Genomic DNA, 21,182 nt, shown 5'->3' on the forward strand with positions numbered 1-21,182 from the left:
GATGCTGGACCATGGACTAGGAGGACATCCTGCTAGGGGTTCTCATTTACCCAATTAGTGGCTTTTAAATTTTGGTGTCCATCAGAGTCATTGTACATAGGTAGGATTGGTGGAATTGGATTCTGGGACTTTATTTCAGATTTACTGAATCAAAGTTTACTGGTGTGGTGCCTGGAATCTGTATTCCCCCCCCTCCCCCCCCCAAGTTTCCTTAGATGATTGTGACATGTCTCTAAATTTGAGAACCATTGTGGCAGATAGCAAAGTTCCATGAAGCCACAGAGCATATTTTATTCCTCTTTCTGTTCTTCAAAGCTCTGATGCCTGTCCGTGGTACTATATTACCAGTATATATTTTAATGGATCTGCAGAGGGGTTCTTGAATTACAATGAAAGTAAGATTTTTAGGTCTTCTCAGGGAGGAATTAAAAATGTTATTACATGGCTACTATTCATTGAATCCTACTTTGTGCCAAGTATTTATGTGTGTTATTTCTAAAACTTTTAACAATCCTAAAAGTTGGGTGGGAACATTCTCTGCATTATAGAAGAAGAAGCAAGCTCAGAAAATTTCAGGGGTTTGCTCAAGGTGAAAGAACTAGAAATTGATGGAGCCAGATTCGGACTCAAATCTTCCTGAGACCAATGTCCTTTCTCTTTCTATCAAATGATAGAGTTATAACTATTCCGGAAGAGTTGTTTTTAACTCCAACTCCTGGAACACCATTTGTTTTCTGCGTTAGTGAGATTGAGTATAAGAGGAGAAAGGGAACCAGGAGGAGAAAAGGGAATTATTTAGTAATTTTTTCAGTAGCTTTGAGATGACCTGATAATGAGATGTAGATTTTGGAAAAGGAGGATAACAATCACTGAATGAAAATTCAGCCATTAGTTGGGAGCCAGCGTCATGGAAGGAACTGAGTCACATAGCTAAAATTGAAGCACATATTAGGATTTTTTTCTTTGGATGGAACACCATCCTTAAATATTAATTGGAGCTGAAAGAAATACTTACATGTTAAATGCTCATTTGATGTACAGAGATTTACCTTCCTCCTTCTGGCAGCTGTTCCTTAGCATCTTTTGTGCCTCTCCTTTTCTTGTTCACTTGCTGGCATTTGGAAAGCGTGGTTGTCCACCCTGGGCCTTCTGCATCCATGCACTGTCTCCAAGATCATCTCACCAGTCCCCTGTGTTTGAAGATCACTGAACTGTTCAGCAATGCCAGGTTTGTGTATTGTCTTTGCACGACACCTGCACTGGGGCATCTAATAGGGCATCTGCATCTTCACAGTTTGAAATAGGGCAGGGGTTTTCCACCCCACTCCCTGTTCTCTTCTCAGATGGAGTCCTTTCCTAGCCCAGTGAGGGCCACCCAGTTATGAAAGCCATTCACCTACTTATAAAACAGCTTTTCTGTGAAAACAAGAAGCCTGAGAGACATCTTCAGTTTTCTCCTCTCCGTCACCCCTCATATCCAGGGATATCCAGGCAGGGATTGTCAGTGTTCCCTCTAAAATATTCCCCCAGTTCCTCCACTTTGTTCTGTCACCATCGCCGTCTCCTAACCCAGTCCTCATTGCCTCTGACCTACTCTCCGGAATTCCATTTTTCTTCCTCTGTAACTTGTTCTCCATAATGGTTTCATAAAAACATAAATCAGTCCCTTGCTTAAAACACTTCAAAGGCTTCCCTCAGAACTTAGAATAAAATCCAAACCTTTGAAATTGTCTAAAGGCCTTGCATGGTGCCTCTTTCCTACCCTTCAGATCTAACTGCTTCTTTCTCACTCTTCTCAGAGCTCCAGCTCTACTGGTCTCTTTTCTGTTCCTCAGACATGCCAATCTCTTTGCTGCCTCTGGTCCTTTGCACATGCTTTTTCCTCTGTCTGGAATATTCTTTCCCCACTTTGCCTGGTAAGATCTTCTCACCCTTTCAGTTTGAGTTCAGATATTACCTTCTCACAATGGACCTACCAAAATGCTCTGATTATCCACTTTTTTTGTTGTTGTTGTTACTCTGCTGGGATTACTCTTCAAATTTAACACAAACCTTTACATGTATTGTTCTTATGTATAGAGTTAATTAGTGTCTATATAGCCTTCCATTAAAACAATAAAAAATGTAGTATGCATTTGTCTTCTGCTTCCTCCTCTTTGCTCATTCCTGCGTTGATTTTAACTGGAGTTTAGTGTCAGATTATTTTGAATATTTTAACAAACGATTCTTTAGATTTAAGAATACATTTTTGTAATACTTCATATGGCTATTTATTCCTCTGAACTCCATTTTCTTTTTCCTGAAGTTCAATTATTCATTTTTTTCAGGATGGATTTGTAGGTAACAATAAATTGAGATCTTTTATGAAAGATAGCTATATACATTTGCTAAAACTCTTTGAACTATACTTAAAACTTGTACATGTCACTGTATGTAAATTACCTCAATAGAAATATAGTACTGAGAAAAAATTTAATACATGAACCAATGGATACAGCTGAGCACTCAAGCTAAAGAGATTTCTCTTAGAACACAGCACAAAGAGATAGAGATAAATAAATGGAATAAATGGATAAATCTATGAATATGCAGTTAAGAGAGAACAGATATAGAAGTTGTAACACTTGATTAGTAGGAGTTTTAGGAGAAAATATAATCTCATGGAATGAGAAATAGAATGAAGGATATACTCAGAGAAATAAAGGATATTTCCTAGAATGAAAGACAGATGCAAAGGGCTGAGTATATATGTATACACATACACACACACACATATATAGTTATATATATTAGTATATATTATATTTATATATAAATATATTACTAATTATACATATTACTAATTAGTACATATTACATATATATTTACATATATATGTAATAGATATACATACTTTAAATCTGCATTTAGACACATAACAGTTATAGTTGAGAATATTGGAGTGTCAGGCTGGCTCAGTTAGCAGAACATACAACTCTTAATCTTGGAGTCATGAGTTCAAGCCCCATGTTGGGCATGGGCCCTACTTAAAAAAGAAAAGAAAAAGAGAAAAAAAAAAGCATGTCGAAGTTGATATGAAATTTCCTCTGTGTATCAGACATGGTTTTACTCATAGGACAGTATATTGTATGTGTCATGTGTTCATTCAACACTAACTTTTGAGCATTTTCTGTGTGCCAGGCATTGTGCCAGATGATTAGGGACTTAGAGGCATACGAGAGATGATTCTTGCCTTAAAGAAACTCCCGATCTGAAAGGGGCAATAGACAGGTCAGGGAACAACTGCAGCCAAAGGCTATTCAATGGACCAAGAGAGTCTACACATACACAGATGGGGCAGCACAAGGTGGGTCATCAGTCTGGTTAGTGGTGTAAGCATGTCCCATTCAACTGAAGTGAGAAATCTAGAAGCGAAAAATAACATGAAAAGAATTGTTTTATCGTTTCAGAATACAGTTCTTTAAATTGCTTTAGTAATAAGGTGTGGGCGTGAAAGACTGGCGGCAGGGGAAACACACGTGTGACGTGTGTTGGCTGCAGTCTAGTTACTAGAATTAACATGTGGTCACTAGAGTGATGCGCGGAGACCCAAATGGTTTTTGGAAAGCTTTCAATCACAAGCAAGTTACGTAGGTAATTTCAGAGTAAGGGAATAGATATAAATATCTCTGGGCTTCAGTTCTATCTGTGAGGAAAAAAGAGAAGGACTAAATAATTTATCTAGAGTTTATAGGGAAGAATACATTGTTTCTTTTTACTTTTTCTTTTTGAAAATAAAACTGTTTATTGAGTACTGTGTACACTAAAGTAAGTAATATGCAGTTGGATAACATTCTGATTACTACAGAGTTTTTGTTTTTTTTCCTAGCTTCTGCTAGGAAGCAGAACTCAGTAACCCAAATACTGAGAAGATTGAGCCTACATGTAAAAAAGGAGTTGGGATAAAGAAAACACATGCAGGTCAAGGATTAAGATTACAGAAGTCTGTTCACCCATTTATTGCAGCAGGTCCTAAATTGCTGACATCTTTAACCATCTGATTATCATTAGGTTTCCAAGAATGAAGTTTTAGGCATTCCTTGAATCATGACCTTTTAGTCCCATTTGGTTGCATTTAGACACATTTAGTCAATCTCTTTTAGGCGTTTCAACGTGTAAAGTAATGGTTTACCAGGAGGAATCTCCAAAATGTCCATTTAACTAAAAATAAAATAAAATGAAATAATAAAATAATATAAAAGTCCATTTACCTAACCTCACTTACCTAATTACAACACACCAGGACTTCTCTAGTTTCCTCATTTGGGTGGGGAGGTTGTTGTTAGTCTTTCAGGGCTTTTGCAAATAAAATATGGATATGGATTCTGATATGGCTGCTTTTAAATTGTCCAATTTATTTTTTTTAAATATGAAATTTATTGTCAAATTGGTTTCCATACAACACCCAGTGCTCATCCCAACAGGTGCCCTCCTCAATACCCATCACCCACCCTCCCCTCCCTCCCACCCCCAATCAACCCTCAGTTTGTTCTCAGTTTTTAAGAGTCTCTTCTGTTTTGGCTCTCTCCCTCTCTAACCATTTTTTTTCCCTTCCCCTCCCCCATGGTCTTCTGTTAAGTTTCTCAGGATCCACATAAGAGTGAAAACATATGGTATCTGTCTTTCTCTGTATGACTTATTTCACTTAGCATCACACTCTCCAGTTCCATCCACGTTGCTACAAAAGGCCATATTTCATTCTTTCTCATTGCCACGTAGTATTCCATTGTGTATATAAACCACCCAAGGGATACAGGAGTGCTGATGCATAGGGGCACTTGTACCCCAATGTTTATAGCAGCACTTTCAACAATAGCCACGTTGTGGAAAGAGCCTAATTGTCCAATTTAAATCATTTACTTTAAATTATCCAATTAATTATAAAATTATCTATTTAATTTGAAAGTTTAGGGCTTTAGGAAAAATTTCAATTTGACTTGAAGTGACTTATTTCTTAGTTGCCATCAAAATGATGGCATCCAAGAAACATGGGCTTATCCATGGTTATGAAATTCTGTTTTGTTTTGGTGAATGTTGAAGGAAGGAAAGAAAGAAAGAAAAAGAAAGAAAGAAAGAGAAAGAGAAAGAAAAGAAAAAGAAAACCATTTACATATGTGTTATATATACACACAAAAAAACCCCAAATAACAAAAAATCCAGAATGGTCCTTAGGCATATAGGAGTTAAATACAAATTCTGATTGAGTAATAACTATGGGGATTTCCACCAACATTTAGAAAAGCTGTTCTCTAATGCAAAGGAAATAATATATGGCCTCAAGTGATAATATAATGGTCAAAATAACACATGATCTCAAATATTCTTTTCTGATAAAAAAAACAACACAGACAGTATTTATTCAAAGTAACCAGTGCTAGACAGAGAGATAAGATGGTGGTGTAGTAGGAGGACTAACTCTAGGCTTGCCTTGTCTTTCAAACACAGCTAGGCAAATATCAAATCATTCTGCATACCCAAGAAATCAATCTGAGGATTGACAGAACAAACTGCACAACTAGAGGGAGAGAAGAATCTACATACAGGAATGTAGGATATGGAAAGATGTGGTTTATGGGAGAAACAGATTGCAGAGGGGAGGGGACCCCGGTCACAGAGAAAGACAAGAGAGAGTGGAGTGGATACACACAAGGAGAACGCTTCCCCAAAACCATTGGCTGAAAGAATGAGAGGGGCTGATCTTTGAGTTTTTGCAACCAGTGGGGCTCCTAAGACTGGAGTTTTAGGGGTCCGAGGGCTTGGCTGGGATAGAGCCCTGAGGGTGCTATCCTACTCCTGGAGAGAAGGCAGGCAAGCAATGCCACGGCAGATGGCGCCATCTGAGGGTTTCCTAAGGCACATGGGGAGAGACTGTCACTCTTCTTAGAGTACATCTGTGAGAGGTGGCTTTTGTAGAGACCCTTCTCTGGGGACAAAAGAGCCAGAGGGTGCCACTCCCACCTTGCGGGGCCCCCCCCCCCCCCCCCCCCCCCCCCCCCCCCGCCGTCCCTCAGCATGGGCCCAGAGACACCTGCTGGGGTGCTGAGACACTGACTGTTTAGCCTGCTTTGCTGCAAATCCCACACCCCTGCATTTTGGTGCCACTGCCCTTCTCGGTCAAACCTGCATCAGTCCCTGCACAGTGAGACCCTTCCCCAGGAGATCAGCACAGACCCCAGCCACAGTGTGTCTCTGAAATTTAGAGTTTTAAAATTCAGCAGGCTTGGCTGGGATAGAACCCAAATTGCACTGCACTCCTCCAGACAGACAAGCAACCCAGAAGCAGACAGCATGAAAATAGTGATCTGAAAAATGTATGGGACACAAACATTCAACTGGCACCAGCCAGTTACTTTGTCCTCAGTGAGGGGCCTCCATGCTTGCTGCTCTCAGGGAAGCACTCTCAGAAGAGTGAATAATTTCCCCTGTTACTCTTGAATACAGAGAACAAACTGAGGGTTGATGGGGGGGGGTGGGGGAGAGGGGAAAGTTGGTGATGGGCACTGAGGAGGGCACTTGTTGGAATGAGCACTGGGTGTTGTATGGAAGCCAATTTGACCATAAATTATATTTTTAAAAATGTCCCCTCTTGTGTCCCAGACATTCAACAAATCTAAAAGACAACCTTTGGAATGGGAGAAGATATTAGCAAATGACATTATCTGTTAAGGGGTTATTATCCAAAGTCTATAAAGAACTTATCAAACTCGACACTCAAAACACAAATAATCCACTTAAAATATGGGCAGAAGACACGAATAGACATTTTTCCAAAGAAGACACAGGTGGCCAACAGACACATGAAAAGATGCTCCGCATTACTCATCATCAGGGAAATACAAATCAAAACTACAGTGAGATACTACCTCACACCTGTCAGAGTGTCAAATATCAATAACTCAGGAAACAACAGGTGTTGGTGAGTATGTGGGAAAGGGGAATGCTCTATGTTGTTGGTGGGAATACAAACTGGTGTAGCCACTCTGGAAAACAATATGGAGATTTCTCAAAAAGTTAAAAATAGAACTATTCTACAATCCAACAATTGCATTACTAGGTATTTATCCAAAGGATACAAAAATAGTAATTGGAAGGAACACATGCATCCCAGTGTTTATGGCAGCATTATCAACAATAGCCAATTTAAAGAAAGAACCCAAATGTCCATTGACTGATGAATGGATAAAGATGTGGTATATATACCACACAATGGAATATATATATATATATATACACACACACACACACGAGTATATATATATATATATATAAAATATGTGTGTATGTGTGTATATATACTCGTGTGTGTGTGTGTGTGTGTGTGTGTGTGTATATATATATATATATATATATATATATATATATTCATAATGGAAAATTTCTCAGTCATCAAAAAGAACCAAAACTTGGCATTTGCAATGACATGGATGGAGCTAGAGAGTATTATGCTAAGCAAAATAAGCCATTCAGAGAAAGACAAACACCATATGATTTCACTCATGTGTGGAATTTGAGAAACAAAGCAGATAAACATAAGGGAAAAAAAGAAAGAAGCAAACCAGGAAGCAGACTTTTAACTATAGACAACAAACTGATGGTTACTGGAGGGGAGGTGGGTGGGGGAATAGGTTAAATAGGTGATGGGCATTAAGGAGGGCACTTGTTGAGATGAGCACTGGGTGTTTGTATGTAAGTGATGAATCACTCAATTCTATCCCTGAAACTAATATTATACTGTATGTTAACTAACTGGAATTTAAATAGATGTTGAGTTAGTCTCGGTTCATAAAAAGCATTTACAATTCAAGGACACGTCATATTTGCCTCTTTGGCCAGCTGTGCCTCATCTTAATATTGCCATGTTATGACAAACATTAATTCACCACTGCTGTCTACGGCACTAATTTTTTGTTTAGGTCAAGACCTCCGGTAAAGCCTTGGCTTATCAGTGGCATTTCTTTTCTTTGATTTGCTGTCGTTAGATTCACTGTCAGATAAAGGTTTTCTTTTTGTATCTCCTTTTTGAGAATTAAGAAATGCTTCAATTAACTCTGGACAATCTAAATTTTCCTCAGGTTCCCAAGTACTTTCAGCATTGTCAGTAAATCCCTTCTGCTTCAGGAAATACTCCACTTTCCCAGTCATTAGACATCCATCCAGTACTTTTTCCACCAGAATTCTTCAGGCTCTGTCTTTTCCACTTTATTACTCTTTCCATTATTTTTCTCTCCCACTTTTTGCAATATATTTTAATTGGATGCCATTAAAAATGATTTTAATTTCCATTTAGTTAACATACAGTATCTTATTTGTTTTGGGTGTACACTACAGTGATTCAACAATTCCATATATTACTCAGTGCTCATCAAGGAAAGTGTACTCTTTAATCCCCTTCACCTCTTTCACCCATCTCCCCCCCCCCCCCCCACGACCCACCTCTCCTCTGGTAACCATCAGTTTGTTTTCCATAGTTGAGTCTGCTTTTTGGTTTGTTGGATGCCATTTTTTCTTGCAAGACTTGAAGAATTATTATTCACTGCCTCTAATCTTCTCCCAATCCCTGGTTTGCAGCACCTTTGGCCATGTGTGCTTTAAGTCTGAGCTCCATTGTTTCTTAATAGAATGCTTTCACTTGACCTTTAATGGCTTCTGTCTAAAAAGGAGAGAATGGGTAGGTTGGATTGGTAATAAATAAATAAGCCCCCCTTTTTTTGTGGGTGAAATCTGTAAGATGATGTTTAGCTAAATTTTTTCTTTGTTATTTAGCTGCTGATTTCTCAAAGAAAAATACCACTAATACTGAAAGTAATTTCAAGTTTCACAAAAGAATTTAAGTGGAGGCAAATATCTTCAATCTACTTATGCAAAGGGCCAGAGAGAACAATTGAGTAATTGCAGAATTTGGTGAAACCAAAACAATGAGACTATTCTATTGGCTGCAATTCACTACAAAGGTTCTAGAAATACTGGTGCTGTCACTATTCATGCTTGTGAGAAAATGCTAAATGGAACTGATATTAAGATGAATTCCATGTGGCTATATAGTGAAACATTGATATTGTTAAAAGAAGAGGTAAAGTTAGCTGGTCAAGGGTTGGTTGTACCTTCATAGTGCAATCAATTTCAGAAAACAAATGCACAGATGATCTTTAATAGCATAAATACAAGTCTAGCATTTTACTTTTTTATTTTATTTGAGAGAGAGAGAGCACAAGTGAGTGGGGGAGGGACAGAGAGAGAGAGGGAGAGAGATGGAGAGAGAGAAAGTATGCTAAGAAGGCTCTGCACTGTCAAGACAGAGCCCAGTGTGGGGCTTGAACCCACAAACTGTGAGATCATGACCTGAACTGAAATCAAGAGTCAGACACTTAACTGACTGAGCCACCCAGGCGCCCCTAAAATTTTATCTTATGGCACTGATGAATGAAATAGAGGACCAGTTGTTTTCTATCTTTTCTTAGACACTGTGATTCTTTTTTTTTTAATTTTTTTAACTTAAAAAAATTTTTTTAAATGTTTATTTATTTTTGACAGAGAGAGACATAACATGAGTGGGGGAGGGGCAGAGAGAGAGGGAGACACAGAATCGGAAGCAGGCACCAAGCTGTCAGCACAGAGCCCAACGTGGGCCTCGAACCCACGGACCACGAGATCATGACCTGAGCCGAAGTCAGACGCTCAACCAACTGAGCCACACAGGTGCCCCAATTTTTTTTTAACTTTTATTTATTTTTGAAAGAGAGAGAGAGATAGAGATAGAGAAAGAGAGAGAGAGAGAGACAGAGGCGTAAATGGGGGAGGGGCAGAGAGAGGGAGACACAGAATCCGAAGCAGGCTCCAGGCTCCGAGCTTGTCAGCACAGAGCCCGATGCTGGGCTCAAACTCACAGACTGTGAGATCATCACCTGATCATTACTGACTGAGCCACCCAGGCGCCCCTCTTAAGGCACTGTGATTCTAAGGTCCGTGTTTTTTCTACATGGACTGAATGTCTCCCTAGGAGGTTCCCATCTTGTCATGTATACTGTGTTAGTCGTTTCTACCTTACCAAGCATAAGTTGGTCATTATTCTCTAGCTTAGAAAACAGAAAGTGGCTACCTGTGACAGTGCACAGGTAAGTCTTGGTAAGGAGCAGGACTACAGGGTATAGACATAAGACAGTTCTTTGGGAAACATAGTAGAACTAAATTATGAAATTTGTCTCTCAGTATGACCTCCTCTTTCTGAATATGTTCTCCTTCCCACAATCCCCACACTCTGGAATCTCATGCTACTTAATTTATGATCAATTAATTTATACAGGTGGATAACAATGTGTTTTCCTTCTTAAAAGCACCTAGGCCTTAAAAAATGCTATTTTGTTTAACTCAGGAAATGCATTGCAAATCGGGCCATTCAAAGCCATGGAGAAAAGATCCTTTGCAGGACTTTTGGAGAAGGCCAGCTTTAGAGACTTTTGCTATCATCCCAGGCAGGTAGAAGGAAGTTTAAAGGAACAGGGAAGCTGTTCCTATTGGGGGGAGGGGTCCATAGTACGAACAGAAAGGATAAAAGTGCTGGATAATACCAATGGATGCAAATGGGAGGAAGGTAAACCAAGGTGATGGTGTTGGGAAAATGATCAGCTTTAGCTCTGGAGATTGGTAAATTTTGTCCTTAAACTTTTGAAGGACAAGGTCATCCCTTTCCAATTTCATGCTGCACAGCTTGGGTTTAATAAGAGTGTCCTCAATCCAGGTCTGGAGCAGATCCACGAGGCCTTCTGAGAAAAGGCCAGTCTTCTCTAGAAGTCAGTCGTATCTTCTTAGTCTTTAGTCCTGGCAATTTTCAACCACATAGGTGTTCTTTGGGTACTAACCATGAACATTTTTCAAAGCTTTTTACTGTGAGAAATTTCAAATACACACAAAAGTAGAGAGAATAGTATAATGAACCCAATGTACCAGTTTCATCTAATTTCAACAGTCACAAACATCTGTTGGTCTCGTTTTCTCTATTATCATATAATACTCCCCTCACTCCCCTATTTAAGCTAACGTGTTTTGAAGTAAATCCCAGAGTGCATGTCATTTTACCCATAAAGACTTCAGTAAAATCATGGCCATCTTAATAACCATAGTTATAAGGATGAGAAGAGAGAGATTATTATAGTCTACATTTATTATGTTCTACTGTGTTCAGAACTCTCTGCCAAACACTTAGCATCGTGTTATTTTAGGTCATCCCTTCACCATTCAGTCAATGAGGCATAATGGTCCCCACTTTTCTGACAGGGAAACTAAAGCTGCAAGAGGTGTAGTAAATTGATAAAGGTCGCACAGCTAGGAAGTGATGCTACTGGGATTCAAATTTTCTTTGCTTACTCTGTATCCTGTGCCCTTAACAACTGTATACAAATGTCTTACCACTGAAGCATACTTGTCCTCTGAAAATAGACCCATAAGGAACACCTTTGCATGGGTGAAAGAATTGCTTTGCATGAAACTATTTATCGTATTGCTTTGTGCCCTTGAATGAATTCCTTGTTGACTGAGAATGTTTGGGCCGAAGGAGTGTTGGCTTTGGAGTCATACAGCTTTAATTTGGACATAATTGTTTCACCACTTTCTGGTTGTGAGCCTTTGATAAGTCACTAGGGCTCTGGGTCTCCATTTTTTTCATCAACTCCTGTGAAGATTAAATGAGACACTTGAAAGTTTTACAACAGTGCACTTTATGGAGACTGGAACCAAGAGTATTTTGGTACTCTGCCTCTACTTTGTCTTCCTTCCATCTCCCCATGACATCTCACTATGAATGTATTTTCGCTTCTCTTTCCACCACCTCTCTTCCATTCTATATAGTCAAGGCTATAGTTATATCCATATGTCCTATGTTTCGTCATTTAGCATTTTGGGGGGTTAATTTCTACTCTTTTTACTTCATCTCTTATAAATTTTAAAATACTCAAGGCTGGCTTTGTCTTATATTAATTTTGTGCATTATTCTTACTGCATTTTTAACATAAGCTACCTAAAACTTTCAGGAGTTGGCAGGGTATAAATGATCTATCTCATTATTTAGTGTCACATTCTCTATGGGATTATGAAGTAGTATGTGCTGCATGAGCCATGGCACATTTTTGTCATCATTGTGTTGTCAATTTCAATTAAGGCTGAGAACATCTGATGAATAGATGGGGTGGCCAGGGTGGGGAGGAGGGTCAGATAGGCTTATGGTCATTTTGATAGCCTGGCATATTCTTCAAACCAATTTACAAGGCTGTTTTAATTACCTTGGCAACTGTCCTTGGAACCCTTTCCAAGTTCCTCACATTAAAAAGTCTTCTCATCTGCAACAACCAAAATTATCAATGATTAAAATGTCATAAACCTCCCAGTTCTCTGCTGGGCTCATCTTATAGATGGACTCTAAGGTTTTTATAGTCTGAGATGTCAAGCTGATTCTCTTGTTGCCATTGGTAACAGTTGAGATCTCTTAAAAATACTGAATAAGCTCTTGAGGTCAATGTACCATATTCATATTGTGACTACTGAATGAATCAAATTGGATTAAAGAATTTTTTTTATAGAGGAATAAAGGGGCTTCTAGTTGGAAATTGGTACATTATTACTTGGCACTGAGAGATAAATAAAGAGATCAGACATTTATCTTGTATGATTCAACCATGTATAGAATTAAATGTAATTTTGACTTAGTTGAGACCTAAGGAATATAAATGAAAACCAGTACATGCACACAGATAAATATACACATATTTACGGATCTTCCTCAGGCTAAAAAATAGCCATATAAAAATTGTGATTTTAGGTTCCTTGAGGAAAGAACAAAACTGGATATGATAGTGGTCTTAAAATTATGAGGTAGAGATAAGGAAAAATAAAGCAGAAATGGGGGAAATCCTTAGAATTTTTTCTGAGGCAAAAACAAAGTGGAAGTGGGTCAGGGTTGGCTTGGGAAATGTTGACAGGAGGTAAGTCTACTGGTCCATTTTGTTTCCAGGTTAGCCCATTCCTACCTGGGCGTCATTTCCTGGCTTCCTAAAAGACCCAGAAAGATGAGATCTGGTGTGTGGTTGAGTGATAGAGATAAAGAGGTGGGGAAAGAGACGGTTTATCAGGTATCTATTGCTGCATCAAAAACCTCCTCAAATCTCAGGATTTTAAAGCAATGCTCATTGATTGCTTACAATTCTACGGGTCAGGAAATCCTGACAGGACTCCGCAGAGATGGCCAAGCTCACTTAAGCAGCTATGTTCATCTGGGGCTGGGAGAGGCTGTAAGTCCAAGATGGCCTCACTCACATGTTGGGAGCCTTGGTGGTGCCTGTCAGCTGGGTTGCTTTGGTTTTCCTCCACCTGACCTTTCTCTTCATGTGCTTTCTTTTTCCATTAGGATAGCTTGGAGTTCTTTATGTGGTCGCTCAAGGTAGCAAGAAAGCAAAAGGGAAGCTTCCAAGCTTAAGACCTAGGCTTGGACCTGGCAGTGTCAAGTTTACTGCATTATATTGATCAAAGCCAGTCACAGGACCATCCCAGATCTAAGGGAGGGGCAACGGACTCCACCTGCTGCATAAGAGGTGTGGTGTGGGACAAGAGAGATTGGTTGTGGGCATCTTTGCACTCTGCCTCCCACAGACGGTCACCCAGAACTGCATTCCAATGAATGCCTGCTGCCTTTGACTTCTGGTAAGGAGCACTGACAGATTTTCCAAATCTCACAGGGGTAGATACTGACATTCTGATCCATTTTCCTTTCATTGGGAAGATGGTGCAGGAGGAAGAGCACTGGTTTAACTTTGGTCCTGGATTCTGATCCTTGCTTAGCCACTCATCAGATATATAGCTTTGTGGCCACTTCATACCCTGTGAACAGTACTTTCCTCATCTCTAAGTTAGTAATAAATATTACTCACCTCCTACGGTAGTACTGAGATGTTACTGAAATAACTTACACAGCCTAATCCGGTGACTACCTTACTTAATCAAAGTGAGCACTCAGTAATATTCATCTACTTCCCTCTACACTTCATCTGGGAGAGTCATAACTGTGTGCTCATAAGGAGGGTGACCATAAAATTTATTGTCTAAATGAGGACACCTCTGCGTGTGCAACAAGGCATTATTAATACTTATGCCAGACAAGAGTCATATGTTGGGAGTATTCCCAGGCAAACTGGGTCACCCTGGTCATAAGGAACTGCTGGATGGGGCGAGGACAGTGTAGTAGCTGATGCCTTCAGTGAGAACTTTTCAGTCTATTTATATTTAATATTATTAAGTATACTTTAAAGGCATTATAAAGGAGATGAGAAAATTCATAAGAGGAAATCAGAATTCAGAGTGACTGTAGGACGATGTTGTCTATTACCCTGCATTTCTTTCTTGGTGATGGTATATCTTGTAGCAAATTTATCTTCTATGTGAAAGTTAAAAAAAAAAAAAACAAAAATGATTTATAAGGGAATTAATCAAATCCACTTGAAAGCAATTTCTCCCTTTGTATCCTACTCCCCAAGCGTTTTTATCTCTAGATCCTGTTTCAATCTTAGCATTACTAAATGTATAATTCCAGGAAAGAATAATTGACCAGGGGAATTCATGTTATCAGAGTCTGGCACAGAGACAATTGTATTTCTGTACATCTTGAATGGGAATTGATAAGCAATGCCAAAAATTCTCACCCTGTATAGAATTACTTAAAATATGTTTGATAAAGAAAAAAAAAACAGATCAATGATATTCTGAGAACCATTTTGTTTTGAGAGGTCTAAAGGAGTGGTAGGCTCTTGCAGTCCATCTTAGAGATGTAGACGTGGCAGAGGAATAGAACAAGTTGAAACTGAATACAGATGACCAAGATTGCATGTTATCATAACTTCATGCCCAGATGGTTGTGATGTTAAATGTTAGGTCCATATCTCTCTTGACTATAATGAGTAGCAAGTCTTAATGTTGTTTTGTACTTGTACAGACTATGGTGTATTTAATTCTTCATTTTTTTCTGCAGTGCTATTTTCCAACTCAAGGAAAATAAGAAAGATTTAATTCCTTTGGTGGTAGATGCCGCAAATATATATTAAGCATGTGCTTAATATGTGTCAGGCTATCTCCAATGCATCCTCAAACAAACTAAACTATGTTTTTATAACAAAGTCTAAAAATTAATCAGTTGCATTATCTTCTTCCTTAATAACCCAAAGGTTTTAGTCTATTAAACATCTCTCCATGGGGCGTCTGGGTGGCTCAATTGGTTGGACACCCAATTCTTGATTTTGGCTCAGGTCATGATCTCATGGTTTGTGAGATTGAGCCCCAGTCAGCGAGGAGCCTGCTTGGGATTCTTTCTTTCCCTCTCTTCCTCTCTCCCTCCCTCTCTCCCTCCCCCTTTCAGCCCCTTCCCTGCTTACTCTTTCTCTCTCTAAAAAATAAACGTTAAAAAAAAGATTAAAAAAATAAACATTGCTCCAACATCTCCTTGACTACTGTTACTGTTTTCTTCCATGTTGTTGATGAGCACTACTTTGATTCCACAGTGTATTTTTTTTAAAAAAAGTTTATTTTTGAGAGAGAGAGAGGGAGACACACACACAACACACACACACACACACACACACACACACACACACACACACACATACACACACACACGTAAGTGGGGGAGAGGTAGAGACAGAGGGAGAGAGAGAGAGAGAGAATCCCAAGTAGGCTTCACACTGTCAGCAGAGAGCCTGACTGGGGTCTCCATCTCATGAACTGTGAGATCATGACCTGAGCCAAAATCAAGAGTCAGACATTCAACTGACTGAGCACTCAGGTACCCCAATTCCACATTCTTTTTAAACATAAATTTAATTATTTATACCCCTTTATAGTTAATACTTGTTTGCATTTAAGGACACAGGGTACTAATTTGTTTATTCCTTAGCTCTGGGTTTATTTTTTTCCTACCCAAGTATAGCTTGTAGTATTTCTTTTGGCACAGGTCTGTGGATTAAAGATATTTTTAGTTTCAGGTTGGAAATATTTTCTTTTCCCCTCTGTCTCAAATGATGGGGTGATATAATATAAGATGTTAGGATCTATATTCCATCAATATTTTGGAGATTTTTATCATCTCTGGGATTATTCAGTAATGTTTTGGTAAATATTTTCTGGATGTTGAGGAAAGAACCCTGATTTGTAGCCTTTGTCAATATAAATATTCCCACTGTGGTGATGTCAAGCTACTGCCATAGTGAGTGTCTGACAGGATTCCTGGAAATTTGACAACCAGCTTTTTGAGCTGGTACAGGCCGCTTCCGGCATGCCACAGCATCTATTGTGGCTGATTAGAATTTATGTCAGTGTGATTATCTTTCTATTCTAGGAAATCTTTTTCCTTGGGAGCTTTTAAGGCTTTCTTTTACTATTGATGTTCTGCAGTTTCAAATGATATTTTGGCATGAATTTACCTTTGTTTGTACTGCTTGGGACCCAGTATGTCTCTTCATTTAAGAAATCAAATCTTTCTTCTGCTCTTGAAAAATCTCGGTGTAATTAAAATAGCCATTACCTGTTCCCTATTCTCTCTAGTCTCTCCATCTGGAATTCTGATTAGATATAATATGGAGCATCTAAATCTAGCTTCCATGGCTTTCGTTTATCGTTTAAATTTATTATCTTTCTTGTTTCATTTAGGGTTTTTCTTCAGACTATTCTTCTAACTTATGTTTTAAGTGTTATTATTATTTTTTAATGCTTATTTATTTTTGAGAGAGTGAGAGAGAGCAAGAGAGGAAAAGCATGCGTGAGGAGCAGAGAGAGAGGGGGAGACAGAGGATCCGAAGTGGGCTCTGTGCTGGCAACAGAGATCCAGATGTGGGGCTCAAACTCATGAACATGAGATCATGACCTGAGCTGAGGTCAGATGCTTGACTGACTGCAGCACCCAGGGGCCGCAATTCTTCTAATTTATTCTCTTTTCACCAGTAATTAATGTACTGTTTAACATATGTACTAAAATTTTATTTCAATTATTATACTTTCCTATAAATATCTTTTGTGGTGCCTGGGTGGCTCAGTTGGTTAAGTGTCCTATTACTGACTTTGGCTCAGGTCATGATCTCACAGTTTGTGATATTGAGCCCTGCTGTTGGGCTCTGTACTGACAGCGTGGAGCCTGGTGGGGATTTTTTCTTCTCCTCTCTCAGCCCCTCTCCTGCTAACATTCTTGCTCTCTCTCTCAAAATAAATAAACTTAAAAAAAACCTTTTAAATAGTCCATTGATTGTTTTTTTTACAAATGTCCTTCATAAATTTCTGTTTTTATGTTCTGAAATACTTTGAAGCTATTTATTTATTTATTTATTTATTTATTTATTTGAAGCCTTTAATTATACTTATTTTGGAGTCACTACTTCTGTTCTTCTAGTGTGAATTCTTCTGTTTGTTAGGTCTGTGGGTTGTCTCTTGGCTATGGGATATAATAGTTAATAATTAATTAGTGAGTGTTCATTCGGAAGTTTTGAGCACTTTATTTGTATTATCTCAATCATCTCAGTAAACTAGTAGATAGATACTGTTATTTCATTCTGTAGATAGTGATGCTGAAGGGTTGAGAAATTAAGTAACTTGCATAAGGACGTGTAGATAGGAGAGGCAGGGCCAGGAAGAAGTCTAGATTTAGAGTACATACTTCTAATCATTATTCAGTGCAGCCTCTTTATGTGTCTTCCCCCCCAATAATCTTTCTCCTGAAGTATGAACATACATGTATAAAAGTACAAAACAACGCCATAATGGAATGGCTTTGTGAATTTTCACAAAATCGATACACTCACACCTAGATCAAAGAACAGTGTATGTCCAGTACCATAGACTCTCCCTTTGTATATTGTTAATGTGTTTTTATCTTGAATTATTAATTCTAATAGTTTGTCTCCAGATTGGTTTCTTTTCTTGTGTGCATATCGTCATTTTATATGTGAATAATTTTAGTTTTGTTTTTTCTCTTTCCATTTTGAATATTTTTCCTTTGCTTTATGGATAGGGACTCCTATACAATGTTGAATAGAAATAATGCTAGAAGACATCCTTATCTCATTCCCAGTCTAAGAGAGAAAGCTTTAAACGTTTCATTGTTAAATATGTGAATTATTTTAAATTTTTGGTGGATACTCTCTCTCAGATTAAGGATTTCACCTCTATGCCCAGTTTGGTAAGAGTTTTTATCATTAATGGGTTATGTTAGATTTTTGTCATTGCTGTAATAAGTTGCTACAAACTTAGTGGCTTTAAAGGACATAAATTTGTTATTTTATAATTCCTTAGGTTAGAACTCTGCCAGGTTTTGGTATTAAGGTTATGCTGACATGAAAAAAAAATGAACCTCTCTTTTCCTAGGGTATAGGTGAGTTTTTGTAAAATTGTTGCTATTTCTTTCTTAAATATTCAAGAAAAATTAACCAATGAAAATATCTGGGCCTGGAGATTTCTTTGTGGGAATGTATTATTAGATTTAATTTCTTTTACAGATCTAGATTGTTAGGATAATCTCTTTCTTCCTATGTCACTTTTGGTAGTGTTTTTCTAGAAATTTAATTATTTACTTAAAACTTCAAATTTACTTGCTTAAACTTGTTCATAATAGTGTGTTCAGTTTTTTAAGTCTGTGTCTTTCATTCCTGATGATAGTAATTTGTAACTTTCCCATTTTTTTCTTGCGTAATCTTGTCAGAGATTTATCAGTTTTATTAATCTTTTCAAAGAACCAACATTTGGCTTTGCTTATTTTCTGTGTTATATATATGTTTTTCCATGTCCTTGATTAAGTTCTTATATTCATCATTCTCCTTTTTAAAAAAGTTTTTTGATTTAATTTTGAGAGAGAGAGTATAAGCAGGGAGGGCCAGAGAGAGAGGGAGACACAGAATCCGAAGCAGGCTCCAGGTTCTAAGTTGTCAGCACAGAGCCCAATGCAGGGCTTGAACTCACAGACCGCAAAATCATGACCTGAGCTGAAGTCAGATGCTCAACCAACTAAGCCACCTAGGCACTCCTAATTCTCATTCTTCTATTCTCAGCTTGATTAAGCAATTGAATTTTAACCCTTTTCCCCTTAAGGGATGCATTTAAAATTACAGATTTTACCCAGCACAGCATTAGCTGAATTTCATATTTTTAATATGTCATATTCTCATTATCGTTTTGTTAAATATATTTTATAAATATCATTATAATTTTTCTCTTATGCAGGTGTTATTTAGATGAGTAATGCTAAATTTACAAATATTTTGAGATTTTCTAAGTATTTCTTGTTATTGATTTACAGATTAATTTTACAGATATACTCTGAATGATGTTAATTTTTTGAAATTTGTTGACTTGCTTTATGAGCTAGCTTTTTGTTCATTTGAGTAAATATTTTATTACACTCAAATATTTGTCTCATGTTTGAGTACAGCATTTGTTCTGGTTTCCTGTTGCTGTATAACAAACCATCCCAAACCTTAGCAATTTAGAACAGTATTATTTCTTCTGCACTTAAATCTTCAATTTGGGCAGAACTCAGTAGGTACAGTTTGTCTTGGTTCATATGGTATCAGCTGGGATGGCTTAAATGCTGCAGGCTAATTTATATTTATTATATTTAATTTGTTCATTTTATCTAAGAAGTTGATTTATTGGTGAAAAATGTATCCATATATTTTCTCCATTAAACTTTTGATATTAATGGTATCTGTGGTGATGGACTTCCATTAATTCCTGATACTGATTTTATGTCTCCTCTCTTTCTTTCTTGATCAAACTAGCTAGAGCTTTATCAATATTTTGAGATTTTCAAAGAATCAGATTTTGGTGCCATTGATTTTTTTCTATTTGCTTTATGTTTTTAACTTTATTGATTTTTGGTTTTTATCTTTATAATTTCTTTCCTTATAGTTGATTTGTTTTGGATGTAATTTTCTCTCTCTTATTCCTTAAGTTGGATCATTTAGTTTGAGACTTTTCTTCCTTTTTAATATTAGTATTTAATGCTAGAAATGTCTAAGCACTGCTTTATTTATTTATTTATTTATTTATTTATTTATTCTTTTTTTTAAATGAAATTTATTGTCAAATTGGTTTCAATTAGAAACCCAGTATAAGCACTGCTTTAGTTGCATCTCACAAATTTTGATATATTGCATTCTCATTGTAATCAATTAAAATATATCTTAATTTACTGTTTTGTTTGTTTTTGTTTTTATTTTAAGCTTTTTATTATAATTCTAGTTAGTTTATATATAGTGTTATATAAGTTTCACATGTACAATATAGACATTCAGCACTTCCATACATCACCCTGTGCTCTTCAGGGCAAGTGCACTCTTTAATCCCTGTCACCTAACCTTGGTAACCTAACCACCTCCCCTCTGGTAGCCATCACTTTGTTCTCTATAATTAAGAATCTGTTTCTTGATTTGTTTCTCATTTTTTTACCTTTGCTTGTTTGTTTTTTCTTCAATTCCACATATGAGTGAAATTATATGTGTTTGTCTTTCTTTTTTTTTTTTTTTTAAACGTTTATTTATTTTTGAGACAGAGAGAGACAGAGCATGAATGGGGAGAGGGTCAGAGAGAGAGGGAGACACAGAATCGGAAGCAGGCTCCAGGTTCCGAGCCATCAGCACAGAGCCCGATGCGGGGCTCGAACTCGTGAACCACGAGATCATGACCTGAGCCGAAGTCGGACACTTAACCGACTGAGCCACCCAGGCGCCCCTGTGTTTGTCTTTCTCTGACCTACTTCATATTCTAATTTCCTTTGAGACTTCTTCCACTCATCAGTTTGTTAGGCATGTGTTGTTCAATTTCCAAATATTTGGAGATTTTCAGATGTTTTTTAGTAATTTATTTTTTTCTTCCAAGATTTTATTTAAACTCAAGCTAGTTAACATATAGTGTAGTTCTGATTTCAGTGCTCATCATAACAAGTGCCCTCCTTAATACTCATCACCTGTTTAGTCCACACCCCTACCTCCCTCTATCAACCCTCAGTTTTTTCCCTATTATTAAGAATCTCTCATGACTTGTTTCCCTCTTTTTCCCCCCTTCCCATATATTCACCTGTTTTATTTCTTAAATTTCACATATGAGTGAAATCATATGGTATTTGTCTTTG

The 21,182-nt window shown here is 37.6% G+C and overlaps 1 pseudogene; it reads right to left on the minus strand.

The window, feature by feature from the left end:
* Nucleotides 1-5,827: 5,827 nt before the first annotated feature.
* LOC121034172 (chromobox protein homolog 3-like) lies at nt 5,828-8,301 on the minus strand (annotated as a pseudogene).
* Nucleotides 8,302-21,182: the final 12,881 nt, after the last annotated feature.

Source organism: Herpailurus yagouaroundi, unplaced genomic scaffold (genome assembly GCF_014898765.1).
Source record: "Herpailurus yagouaroundi ecotype Mexico unplaced genomic scaffold, PumYag 159, whole genome shotgun sequence".
NCBI lineage: Eukaryota > Metazoa > Chordata > Mammalia > Carnivora > Felidae > Herpailurus > Herpailurus yagouaroundi.